This window comes from Camelus ferus, chromosome 23 (genome assembly GCF_009834535.1).
Source record: "Camelus ferus isolate YT-003-E chromosome 23, BCGSAC_Cfer_1.0, whole genome shotgun sequence".
Lineage (NCBI taxonomy): Eukaryota > Metazoa > Chordata > Mammalia > Artiodactyla > Camelidae > Camelus > Camelus ferus.
Genome location: NC_045718.1, coordinates 26,031,076 through 26,042,978, shown reverse-complemented (window position 1 = coordinate 26,042,978; position 11,903 = coordinate 26,031,076). Strand labels below are relative to the sequence as shown.

General features: G+C 38.6%; 1 long non-coding RNA gene across 1 annotated transcript; it reads left to right on the top strand.

Moving 5' to 3' along the window:
• The first annotated feature begins 9,440 nt into the window (after positions 1–9,440).
• Positions 9,441–11,236, top strand: LOC116659316. Its single transcript, XR_004314633.1, has 2 exons — positions 9,441–9,521; positions 10,960–11,236. It is a non-coding gene; the product is annotated as an uncharacterized LOC116659316 (long non-coding RNA).
• The last annotated feature ends 667 nt before the right edge of the window (positions 11,237–11,903 follow it).

Sequence of the window (11,903 nt, the reverse complement as noted above, 5' to 3'; positions counted from 1 at the left end):
GTGAAAAGCTAAAGGACAGGCAATAAAGGGAGGTGAGGTCCTCTCTGCATCATCTTGCCAGCACCCCGAAATATATCGGGCATGCCAGGGGGAGTCCTGGGGCAGATGAACCATCAGGGATGGCAGCCCATCCTCTCCTTAGGCAGGACCAGAAGATGTTAAGCCTGGAAGGGGCCCTTTGGGTGAGTCTAGCCCCTCACGTGTATAGAAGGTCTTGCAGGGATGGGGCCTTTGGTTGGACCTGAGCTAAATCAGGCGTCAGTTTCAAGCTCTGCAAGATGCTGGTGGTTTCTCCTCCATGTCTGTAGCTCCTAGAGCTCCGTTTGCTCAGGTCCCATTCCCCACCCATGCTCCTCTGGAGAAATCGGGCTCTGAGGCATCAAGGAATATTCATTTGTAAACCACCTTCTCCCTTTTCACTACTGCCCTGCCTCTCCCACTCACATCTGTAAGGTCTGAAGGAAACAGGCACTGTGAATTTAAGGACCCACTTACTCCCCTCCAATCCTGCTCATTCCCTGATTCCCGGTATTTCCAGGTGAGGGACCACAAGTATTTGTTAGGTAGCTGTTGAAATTGACAGTTTGACAATCTAACTTAAAATGATGGTGCCTGTTGAGGCATCACGTGGATCTTCAAGAGAATTTGGAGGTGGATCAACGGCCTGCCTAACTGATGTTGGGCGATTGTCATCTTTCTGGGACAATGAGTTAGGGAGCAGGGCACTAATTTCCATAGGGTTATCTTGGGATCCCATCCAAGAGACCCCATCTTGGGCTGTACCAGCCCATGCAAGGGAGCTGAAAGGGAGCTGGTAGCCACTGAAAACATGAGGAAAAAGCAGGTGATGCCAGGCATTGGCTTCTTTTCATAGGAGAAATGGAAGCTGGGAAGGAAAGAACCAGGACCTTAAACACAAGGGAATGTCTACTAGGGAAGCAGAAACACTGAACACCCTCCCTGGGCCTCCTGATTTTGCCCTTGCCTTCCCCTGGCACACATCACTGGAGGCTCTGCTGAGAAGTATTTTTGTCCTTGAGTGGAACGTTGCCCAGATAATGCAGGAACCTGCTTCATGTGATTTTTTTTTTCTTTTCTTTTCTTTTTTAAGGCAGCTTCATTACAAAACACCTTTGTATCAGGGACCTGAGTTACCTCATTCTTTAACTCTTTTGTTGTTTGGTAGCCATTCTTACTTTTAAGACTTCTTACTTTAAAAAATTGTGCTTGATGATTCTTCATTTTAGAGTAATAGAAAGATACGACTCTTTGGAAATAAATTTGAGTGCAAAAGCCACTAACACCAAGGTGCCTTTGGAAAAGTGGTTTGAAGATTTCCCCAGGGGTAAAAATCAGAAAGCACAGGGCCCCCTTTCAGAGCAGTTGTGCACGTATGGGGATATCATAGATATGGAAGTTCCAGGTACATAAATTGACTTTTAATAAGTGCGAACTTTCTTCATCTTCCTTATCGATATTCTAAGCTTCACAATGCAGAAATAGTCTTCGACCCTGGTGTCTGTCACCAAAACTTGGACCACGTTTGTCATCTATTTTTGTAGATTGAGCCTTATTGGAACACAGCCACACTCATTCATTTCCTCTTGTTGGTGGCTGCTCTCTTGCTGCAAGGCAGAGTTGAACAGTTGTCCCCCAGGCTCTGTGGCTCACTAAGCCTGAAATATTTACTATCTGGTCCTTTTCATAAAACATCTGCAGACCCCTGGCTCCGAGCAAAGCTATGGCCAACCGGAGCCTGGTTTAGTAACTGAGTTATTAATAATATATTTCTCCTCTCTACCTACACTTGCCTCAACTCATCCTTAATATAAGCATATCCACTGACATCCACCCATTGCTCAATTTTATTTCTTCCCTTTCTTCTTTACTCAGAAAGGTAAAGGTTATTTTCAGACAGATGTTTATATAGCTACTTTTTATATACGAAAACTGTTGAAAAGTATTTATAACAGAGGTAATACTCAGAACTGATTTGCTCTGCAGAGGGGCCAGTTTTAACAAGGTGGTTCTAGGACATGACTTATAGAAACTTCAGTGGAACTGAATTTCTGATGTGTACAGCTGTGGACAGAAAAGATTCTCTGAAGGGAGATTTTACACTTTTATAAGTATTTTTCCTGCCACATTAAAGATTTCATCTCACAATAAGTTGCTTTTCTGCAATTTACCACAAGGAAGTCAACTGGAATGAAGAAGGGGCCTGGGGAGCTCCTGGTCTTTCCTTCCCCTCATTCTCAGTTCTCCTTCCTAAGGAACTCCCAGGTCCTTCCCACCATCGGGGCTTGTGCTGAGGTCCAGCAGCGCTGTGCTCTAATCTAGATGCTTGGTGAGCACTGCTTAACCTGTACAACACCTGGGGTTTATTTGTTTTATATTTAATGCATTTACATATCTATGTATATACATATAACTTTATTCGTTTATTTATTTAGGTTATAGATGAGGAAACAATGTTCCTCAAAAGCTGTAAGGCATAGCAGGGAAGCGTGTTCAACTCATGACATATACAACCTGAAATTGTCTAACCACGTGCAGAACACTTGAAACAATGCCTCTCAGGAAGGTGAGTGGTCACATCATACTCTTACATCATTTTAGCATTTAGGTCTTGTTTTGTTCATTTTGATCAGTAAGGTACCTTATTTATCTCTATTAAAAATTTTCAAATCCTGTCCTTTTAAAAATTCTATTTATTTTTAATTTTAAGGTGAACAATGTGATGATTTAACGTAGATATACATTGTGAAATGATACCACAATGAAGCTCACTAACATATCCATCACTTTGCATGGTTACCATTTTTTGTGTGTGTGGTAAGAACACTTAAGATCTACTCTCAGGGACTATAAAGTATTATTAACTATAATCATCATGCTGTATATTAGAGCCTCAGAACTTATTCATCTTGTAACTGACCAATACCTCTCCACATTTCCTCCACTACCCACAGCCCCCACCAGCTCCTGGCAACTACTGTCCTACTCTCTGATTCAATGAGTTTGACTTTTTAAATTCCATATATAAGGAAGATCATACAGCATTTGTCTTTCTGTGTCTGGCTTATTTCACTTAGCTTAATGTCCTCTAGCTTCACCTATGTTGTCACAAATGGCAAGATTTCTTTTTCATGGCTGAGTTGTATTCCATTGTGCCTGTGTGTGTGTGTATATGTACTACATTTTCTCTATTCATTCATTCACTGATGGACACTTAGGTTGTGCACAGCAAAGGAAACCATTAGCAAAATGAAAAGACATCATATGGAATAGGAGAAAATATTTGCCAACCATAAATAAAAAATATAAAAGGAACTCATATAACTCAATAAGAAGAAAAAAAAAACTTTATAAAATGGGCAGAGGAACTCAATAGACATTTTTTCCAAGGAAGATAAATGAATGGCCAATAGGTACATGAAAAGGTGCTTGACCTCCATAATCACCAGAGAAATACAAATCAAAATCATAATGAGATATCACCTTATACCTGTTAGGAAGTCTATTACCAAAAATACAGTAGATAACAAATGTTGGCAAGGGTGTGAAGAAAAGGGAATCCTTGTGTACTGTTGGTAGGAATGGAAATAGGCTCAGCCATATGGAAAACAATATGGAGGTTCCTCAAAAAATTAAAAATAGAACTACCATATGACCCAGTATGGGTATATTCCACTTCTGGGTATATAGCCAAAGGAAATGAAATCAAGATCTCTAAGAGATATGTGCACTACCAAATTTATTGCAGAATTAGTCACAAGAGCCAAGAGGGGTAAGATACCTCAGAAATCACCTTGTCTAACCTTCCACACATCAATGGGATCCCCTCCCTGTAAACAATCCAAGACGCAGAGCCCATGACCTCATAAGCCAGTCTACTTCAGTGCAAGTCTCATTATTCATTATAACATTTGTAGCAAGTTTTATTTTTATAGGTGCTATTATTTCACAAGCTTAGTCTCATTAAATACTACATTCTTGATAGGAAAGTAGGACAAGAAATTCTTTATCCATCTAGTAAGTGTTAAATAGCAGAAACCCTAGAGTAGTGACTCCAAAAACAGTGCCCTGAGCCTCGCACCACTCTCTTCATTCTTTACTATACTCCCAGCCTTCTCCCCTCATACTTTGCGTGCACTGTGTTTCTGTCTAAAGCCAGCCCTTCCCTTTGAACAATATATCCCCTTCTCTCTCACCCACTCAAGGACATCATTCAGCTGATCTTCCTTTTCTCTCCTGCATTATTGATTTTCTCCCTGTATCGGAGCATTGCAATCAGCATACAAATGCTGCTCTATTTGTAAACATTAAAAAATTCCCACCATAAACAAAACAAAAAGACAGTCTACAGAATGGGAGACAATATTTGCAAATGATGTGACCAACAAGGGACTAATTTCCAAAATATACAAACAGCTCATACAGCTTAATGTAAAAAAAAAAAAAAAATCAATCAAAAAATGGTCAGGAGAACTAGAGACATTTCTCCAAAGAAGACATAGAGATGGCCAACAGGCACACAAAAAGATGCTCAATATCACCCATTATCAGAGAAATGCAAATCAAAACTACAATGAGGTATCACCTTACACTGACTGGTTCAGAATGGCCATTGTTAAAAAGTCTACAAATAATAAATGTTGGAGAGAGTGTCAAGAAAAAGGAACCCTTCTACACTGTTGGTGGGAATGTAAATTGGTGCAGCCACTATAGAGGACAGTATGGAGGTTCCTTAGAAAGCTAAAAACAGAGTTACCATACGATCCAGCAATCCCAGTCCTGGGCATATATCCGAAGTGAAATATAATTCAAAATGACATGTTCCCCAATGTTTTTAACAGCACTATTTACAGTAGCCAAGACATGGAAGCAACCTAAACGTCCATCAACAGATGACTGGATAAAGAAGATATTATATACATATGTTATATACATATATACAATGGAATATTACTCAGCCATAAAAAAGAATGAAATAATGTCATTTGTAGCAACATGGATGGACTTAGAGATTATCTGTCATGTCAAGTGAAGTAAGTCAGATAAAGACAAATATCATATGAGATCACTTATATGTAGAATCTTTAAAAAAATGATAAAAATCTTACTTACAAACCAAGAGCAGACTCTCAAACATAAAAAACTATGGTTACCAAAGGGGAAAGGGCAGGGGAGGGGTAAATTAGGAGTTTGAGATGAACAGATACAGATTACTATATATAGAATAAACAAGGCTTAATGTATAGCACAAGCAACTATTAGAGAAATATAATAACACATAATAGAGAAGAATCTGAAAAATATATTTATGTATGTATATGCGTGACTGAACTGCTTTGGTGTACACATGAAACTAACATTGTAAATCAATTACACTTTAATAAAAAACAAAATTTAAAAAAATTCCTCACTAGGCCCCATGTCATGTTTCAGCTACTTTGTACTTTCCTCGTTCTTTTTTTCAACAAAATTTCAACAGTTATTGCTACTCATTGACTTTAATTCCTTATTATGCTTTTTCCTTTATATTTTTCTTAAGCATTTTTTTAAAATGAAGTATAATGTACATAGAGGCAAATGGCAAATGTATTTGTTAAATACATTTACCTAGATAGCCAATCAAGATAAAGGACACATCTATCACTCCTCAAAATTCTCTTGTGCAATTTTCCAGTTAGTCTTTCCTCCCCTGGAGGGAATTATGATTCTGATTTCTATCATCATAGATACCCTCCACCTACTGCTGAATTTATTATGTAGGAGATTACACAGTATAAACTCTTTTGTGTCTGGTTTCTTCGCCCAATACAGTGGGCTTGAGATTCATTCACTTTGTTGTATATTTCAGTAGTATATAACTTTTTGTTTATTGCTGAGTAGTATTCATAATTTTTAAAATCCATTCTCCTATTGATGGATATTTTAATTTCTTTCTGGGTTTTCACTATTATAAATAAACCTTCTATGAATATTTATGTATGAGTCTTTTTGTGGACATATGTTCTCATTTCTCATGGAAAAATATACCTAGGAGTGGAATTGGCTGATCATATAATAGGTAAGAATAGGTACATGTTTAAATCTATCAGAAAGTGCCAAACCATTATCCAACGTGATTGTAACATTTTATATGCACACATTTCCAGTTAATCTACTTTTTTTAAACAAAATTTGGTGTTGTGTGGCCATGTAATAATAACTAATTGACATTTTAATCTTCATTTCTTTGATGTCTAATGATATTGAACATCTTTTCCTGTGCTTACTGGCCATTTGTATGTCTTCTTTTGTGAGATATCTGTTAAATCTTTTGCTGATTTTTAAAATACTGAATTGTTTATTATTGGATTATAAGATGTATAATTTTTCCAGTGCTGCATAACAAATTACCATAAATTACTTAGTGGCTTATACAACATACATTTATTATCTCACAGTTTCTATGGATGAGGAGGCTGGGTAAGGCTTAACTGGGTCCTCTGCCCAGGACAAGACTGCAGTCAGAGTGATGGCAGGGGCTGGTTTCCCATCTGGGTCTTGGTTTCTTCTTCCAAGCTGATTCTGGCTATTGGTGGAATTCAGTTCCTTGTGGTTACAGGACTGAGGTCCTCAGCTCCTAAAGGCCACCTCTGTCTAACTGTGAGATAACACATTAATGTTGTTTAAATCACAGCATGACGTCTTGCTTCTTCAAGGCCAGTGTAAAAGGGTCTCTCCTGTTCTGAGTCTCTTTTGAAAAGCTCACCACACAGGATAATCTCCCTATTGATTCAAGTCAACTGATTATTGACTCTAATTCCACCTGCAAAATCCTTTCACTTTTACCATATACTGTAACCTAGTTTCAACAGTGACACTCATTATATTCATGGATCCTCCCCACATGCAGGGGAGGGGATTATAGTAGGAATATATACACTAGGGGTAGAAATCTTGGGGACCACATTAGAATTATGCCACATAAGAGTTTTTAAAAATATATTTATCCTGGATATACCTTTTTCAGATATATATATTGCAATTATTTTCTCCCAGACTGTGACTTCAGTATGTATTTACTTAATGGTGTCTTTTGATGAGCAGAAGTTTTTAATTTTAATAAAGAGTAATTCATCTAAATATTTTTCTTTCTTATAATTGATTTTTAATCTAAGAAATATTTGCCTTCTCACATATTATGAAAATAATCTCCTATGCTTTTTCCAAAAGCTTTGAAACTGACCCTGTGGCCTGGAGACAGAACCTCAGTGTCCCCTGCCTTCTGTTGGTAGAAAAGATTTAGCCTCCCAGGCCTTCCCTGAATTCCACAGAGCAAACGTAATCAGAAAAGTGAGAAAATGTGGAAACAGAGGAAAACAGTCAAGCAAGACAAAATAATAGTAGTTTAGCCATGAAACAAAATCAAAGACCTTCAGTTCCTCCCCAAGGGCTACAGATGATACCCCGAGCCCAACCCTGAGTTGTTTTGCAGATATTAAAACCCCTGCCAGGTGGACGAAGCTAACTGCATGGTGACCATGAGCACATTGTCCCCAAGCCAGCTAGAACCTGAGGACTGATATTGCTGAAGAAAAAATAAGCAAGTTTAAGTCAGTGAAACTAAGCAATATTTGTTTAAGGTTCATAGACAGGCAAGCAGAAGGATGATGACTCCAGAAGTCAGGGTGATTCTTGTCTTGGGGTTGGAAAAGGGATGCAGTCTGGTTGGGGAACATAAGAGGTCCAAGGTCTGTTGGTAACATGGATAATGGTTACACAGGCGTTTGATTCATTTTTTACTCTTTAAATACACATATACATTTTATATAGTCCTCTCTGTGTATACCAAGTTAAAAAAAAAAGTTAAAGTTTTGTCAGTTAAAAAAAAATTTATAGCCCAAGTTAACATTTTGACTCAAAAAATAGATTTTTGTTTTCTTACTAAAAATTAAACTTCAAAGGTTAGCATTTCTATAGTCTTTTCCACTATGATTACTTCTACAAATTATACTTAGTGACTATTAACTCCCTGGTTCAGTGTGAAACTTACATTTACCAATATTAAATTGACAAGAAGGGAAATGAAAAGTTTATTTATGTCTCCTTGCTGTCCACAGGGAAGATAATGAGGCCTGGGTTCTCTACATTTGTGGGATAAAGGGAATAATCAGAGTGTTTGATAGGGTTGCAAATTTTTCACCATGACATTTAGGACCTGGCTAATCTCATTATTTCCACCAATATACCTAAGAAAGGGTGAGAAGAAAGGATAAGGGAAGAAAAAAAATCTCCTTTGGTCATTTTGATTCATAGGCTAACAAATTCATTTTCATGAAAATAATACCTAGAGATATTCCATGTAAGGTAAGTGATCAATCATTTTTTTTATAGCACTGGGATGTGGTTTTCAGTCCTTATATCACGAATGGGTCATATTTCAGAAAATTTCCCTGCTGGCCCTGATTCAGCTTGAGTACTGAAATGATTTGATTAGCAGAAGGGAGAATCCTGGACTCAATGCAGTATGACAAATTATAATGCAATCTTCTGGAGTAGGTGACCCTTGCACTTTTGGGTGTCTATGGCTCATGGCATAAGCACCAAAGGAATTAGGTAGAGAAGTCCAGCCCATCACCTGGAGTTCCAGCCTCCACTGGCCACCTTAGCATGGGGGTGGGGGCAGCACTCCCTGCGGAGTCCCCTGGGCTCCCCACAGAGCTCCCCTGTGGAGTTTAACGCAGTCTTTGCCTCTGTACTTGTAACAGCCTCCTTTAATGCTGAGAGAGGGTAGATGGCAGGACAAAGCACCTCAGGGACCCATGTTAGATACAGGATCGGAGGTACTGAACTCTTTTTAAAGAATTCCTCACATTTCATTCTCCTCTGCTGTCCTTTACTCTTTCAAATCTTCTAAGTAATTTTATCAGTTAATGTTCTATTTTGATACTCACAACTGCCTTAAGTCTCACTAGGTTCTGGTGCAAATGGAAGAGAGGGATTAGGGTGTACTGAAATCAGAAGACTCTGAAGTCCCTGGAGCAAAAAGAGAAAAATGTAAGCATATGATCAAGTGTGGCTCTCAAAATGGACCTTACTAACTTTATGTGGAAATCTGTATTCAGTAATTTAAGTTTTGGTTCTAGTTAGCCAAAAGCTCACATCTTGCAAGGGTGTCCCCTGCCTCTCCATCTCCTGCCCTCTTCTGTTTATACGATAAGCATGGCCTCTTTCCTTAAAATAAAGGTCATTTGGCAAGGAGAAAATCAGATCACACCAGTGCAGAGTCCTCCTTGAACCCTAACACCAGCCATTTCTGGCATCATTTTTTATCCATGGGGTCAGTCTGTCCTTGGTCCTTCTGGAATGCTGCACCATGTTAAATTGATATGCCAATCTTTCACTCATTAACTGGCCCTCCTTGAGTGAGTTACTTGGTTCTCTGAACCTCATTTCCACATTTGCAGAATAAAGAAAACAACAGCTAACTAGGAGGACTCTCGTGAGAATTAAAAAAGAGGATGGAGGTAAGAACTTTGCTCATGACAGCCTTTTAACAAATAGCTATTTTTAGTAGCTATTATCGTCACCACCCAATCTTTGGTATAACCGTGCCATGGAAATGCCCTCTATGAAGCAGGTGGAGCAGGTTGACGGGCAACGGACAGTCAGAATTTGATGAACAAGCAGTCTGGAGCTTGGAGTATGTTGGTCTCAGAGCCTTCATCCACAAAGAGCTTGGAGAGTGGATGGTGTATATTTCCAAAGACTTCCTCTAAGGTCAAGAGAGGTCAAAGTACTTCTTATCAATGTCTTCTTTTCATTCCTAACCCAGGCAATAGATTGGCCTTTATGGGTATCTGCAGTGATCTGACTGACTCTTCCATTCCACCAGCGAACACTCACACATGCACAGACAGGGAGTAGCTCAGGGTAGAGTCAGGATCTGAACTCAGAACTAAGCTTCACCAGTCAGGTGCTCTTTACTTTCCACCACAGTTACTAGTATTAGTAAAAGTAGAAGGTGGGAGTTGGTCATTTGCTGTCTTTTCAATCATTAGGATAAAAAAAGAACCAAAGGACAGAACCCAAAACATCCATCTAGAATGTTCAAGAACATTCTAGAGTTGGCAATGAATATATGTATGTACATATACATGTATGTGCACACACGTACGTGTGTGAGATGAATATGTGTTTCGTATGCATCTATATATCCATATACGTGTGTGTGTGTGTGTGTGTATACAGAACCACATGGAAGTCACTATATTTGTAAATTCTATTCGTATTGATTTTGATTTCGACTTTATAGTTCCTTGTCCCTCATGGCAAATTCTCTTACTAAAGACATGATAGCTATGTTTTAGGTAGTAAGAAAATACTCTAGAATAATTTTTAAACTTATATGTATTTTCATGCATGATAAGGAATTATAATCTTATTCAAGGAAATGTGGAAACAGCAAAAGAAAAATGAATCACTTTGAATCTCAGTGCTCTAATACAATGATCATTAGCATTTTGATTTTATTCCTTCCCCTTTCCCTCCTTAAGAAATTTTTTCTTCAATATTCTTTTCTTTACATTTCTTGGTTAAAGTATGTTAAATCAATAAAAAAAATCTCAATAACTGACAGCATTAGCCATTACTTCCTCTCCCAGTAGATTTTAAAGCCCTTTAGGCAGGAACCATGTCTTATTCAACTTTCTGCTTCTGATTTTTCTCTTTCCCCCAAGGCTTATCGTAGTGCCTTGTACCCAGCAAGTATGCAATGAGTCTTTCTAAGTCATATTCTGCAGGAAAATTGTAGAAGACTTAAGAAGCCCTGGGAATAAAGATTCAAGTGTCAAATGAAAGCTATGTTTAAATTGAAGACAGAATAATAAAGCATTTACACTATTCTCAGGAGACCAGTCTGATTCCAAATATGCACTCAACGTTGGGATTTCTCTTTTCTCCCAGGTAAGAGTGTTCCAGTTTATTGGGTCCATTCACAACTTGAGCAGATTCCTGTCATTCAAATCAAGTTGGCTTACAGCAGTGGACTTTTGCAAGAGGAAGGTGCAAAGTCTATTTTTATTAACAAATGTACTTGCTCAGTCTCCAAAGGAAGTGGCAAAACTGCTTCTTGCAAGAAAAACAGGATTAACTAAATGAAGAACTACAGCTAATCTCTGAGCTTGCCCTGATTGTTCTGGAGTGCTCTTCTCAAAAATAAAATTGGAAGGTCTTGGCTTCACTGGAGTTTTTTATTGCAACCTTATTTAATCTGCAAAAGGAGTTCCAAGTATGGACGAAGAGTGTGTGTCTGTCTGTGTGTCTGTGTGTGTATGACAGACTGTCCCACTTTTGTCTAAAACTTCTGAACTTTAAAATATTGTAATAATCATAATGCCAAAATAACATGAAATGTTAATAGAATCTTGGTATCTTGGGTTCAGCTGTCTCCTTGACTCTTCCTTCCAATCTCTAAATCTGTACAGCAGTGGTCTCTCAGCCTGTGCTTAATATTTTCAGTGCTGGGGAATTTACTGCTTTCCCTCTGCCAAATTCATCTTTGAATGTGGAAATTTCTGAAGACCATCTCCTTGTACCTTCTACTCACTGATATTATTTCCAAGGGAGAAAGCTTATGAATTGTGACTGCCCATTAAAGTCCACTTGTGGTGGGGTCTGTATCCTACATCCCCAGAAGCACCTCTCCCCCGAGGCTGACCCAGAGCTTAGCTGAGACAGTGCAGATACACATTTGGAAATCGTCAAAGGTAGAGACAATAGATTTTCCACGGAAGGATGGCAGAAGTATTTTCAAACCTTGTAGAACTATGAGGCTAGAAGAGAACTGGGTGGGGTGACCCAGGTGCGTGTACGCAGGATGCAGGAAAGGGAATTACAGGACAGAGAAG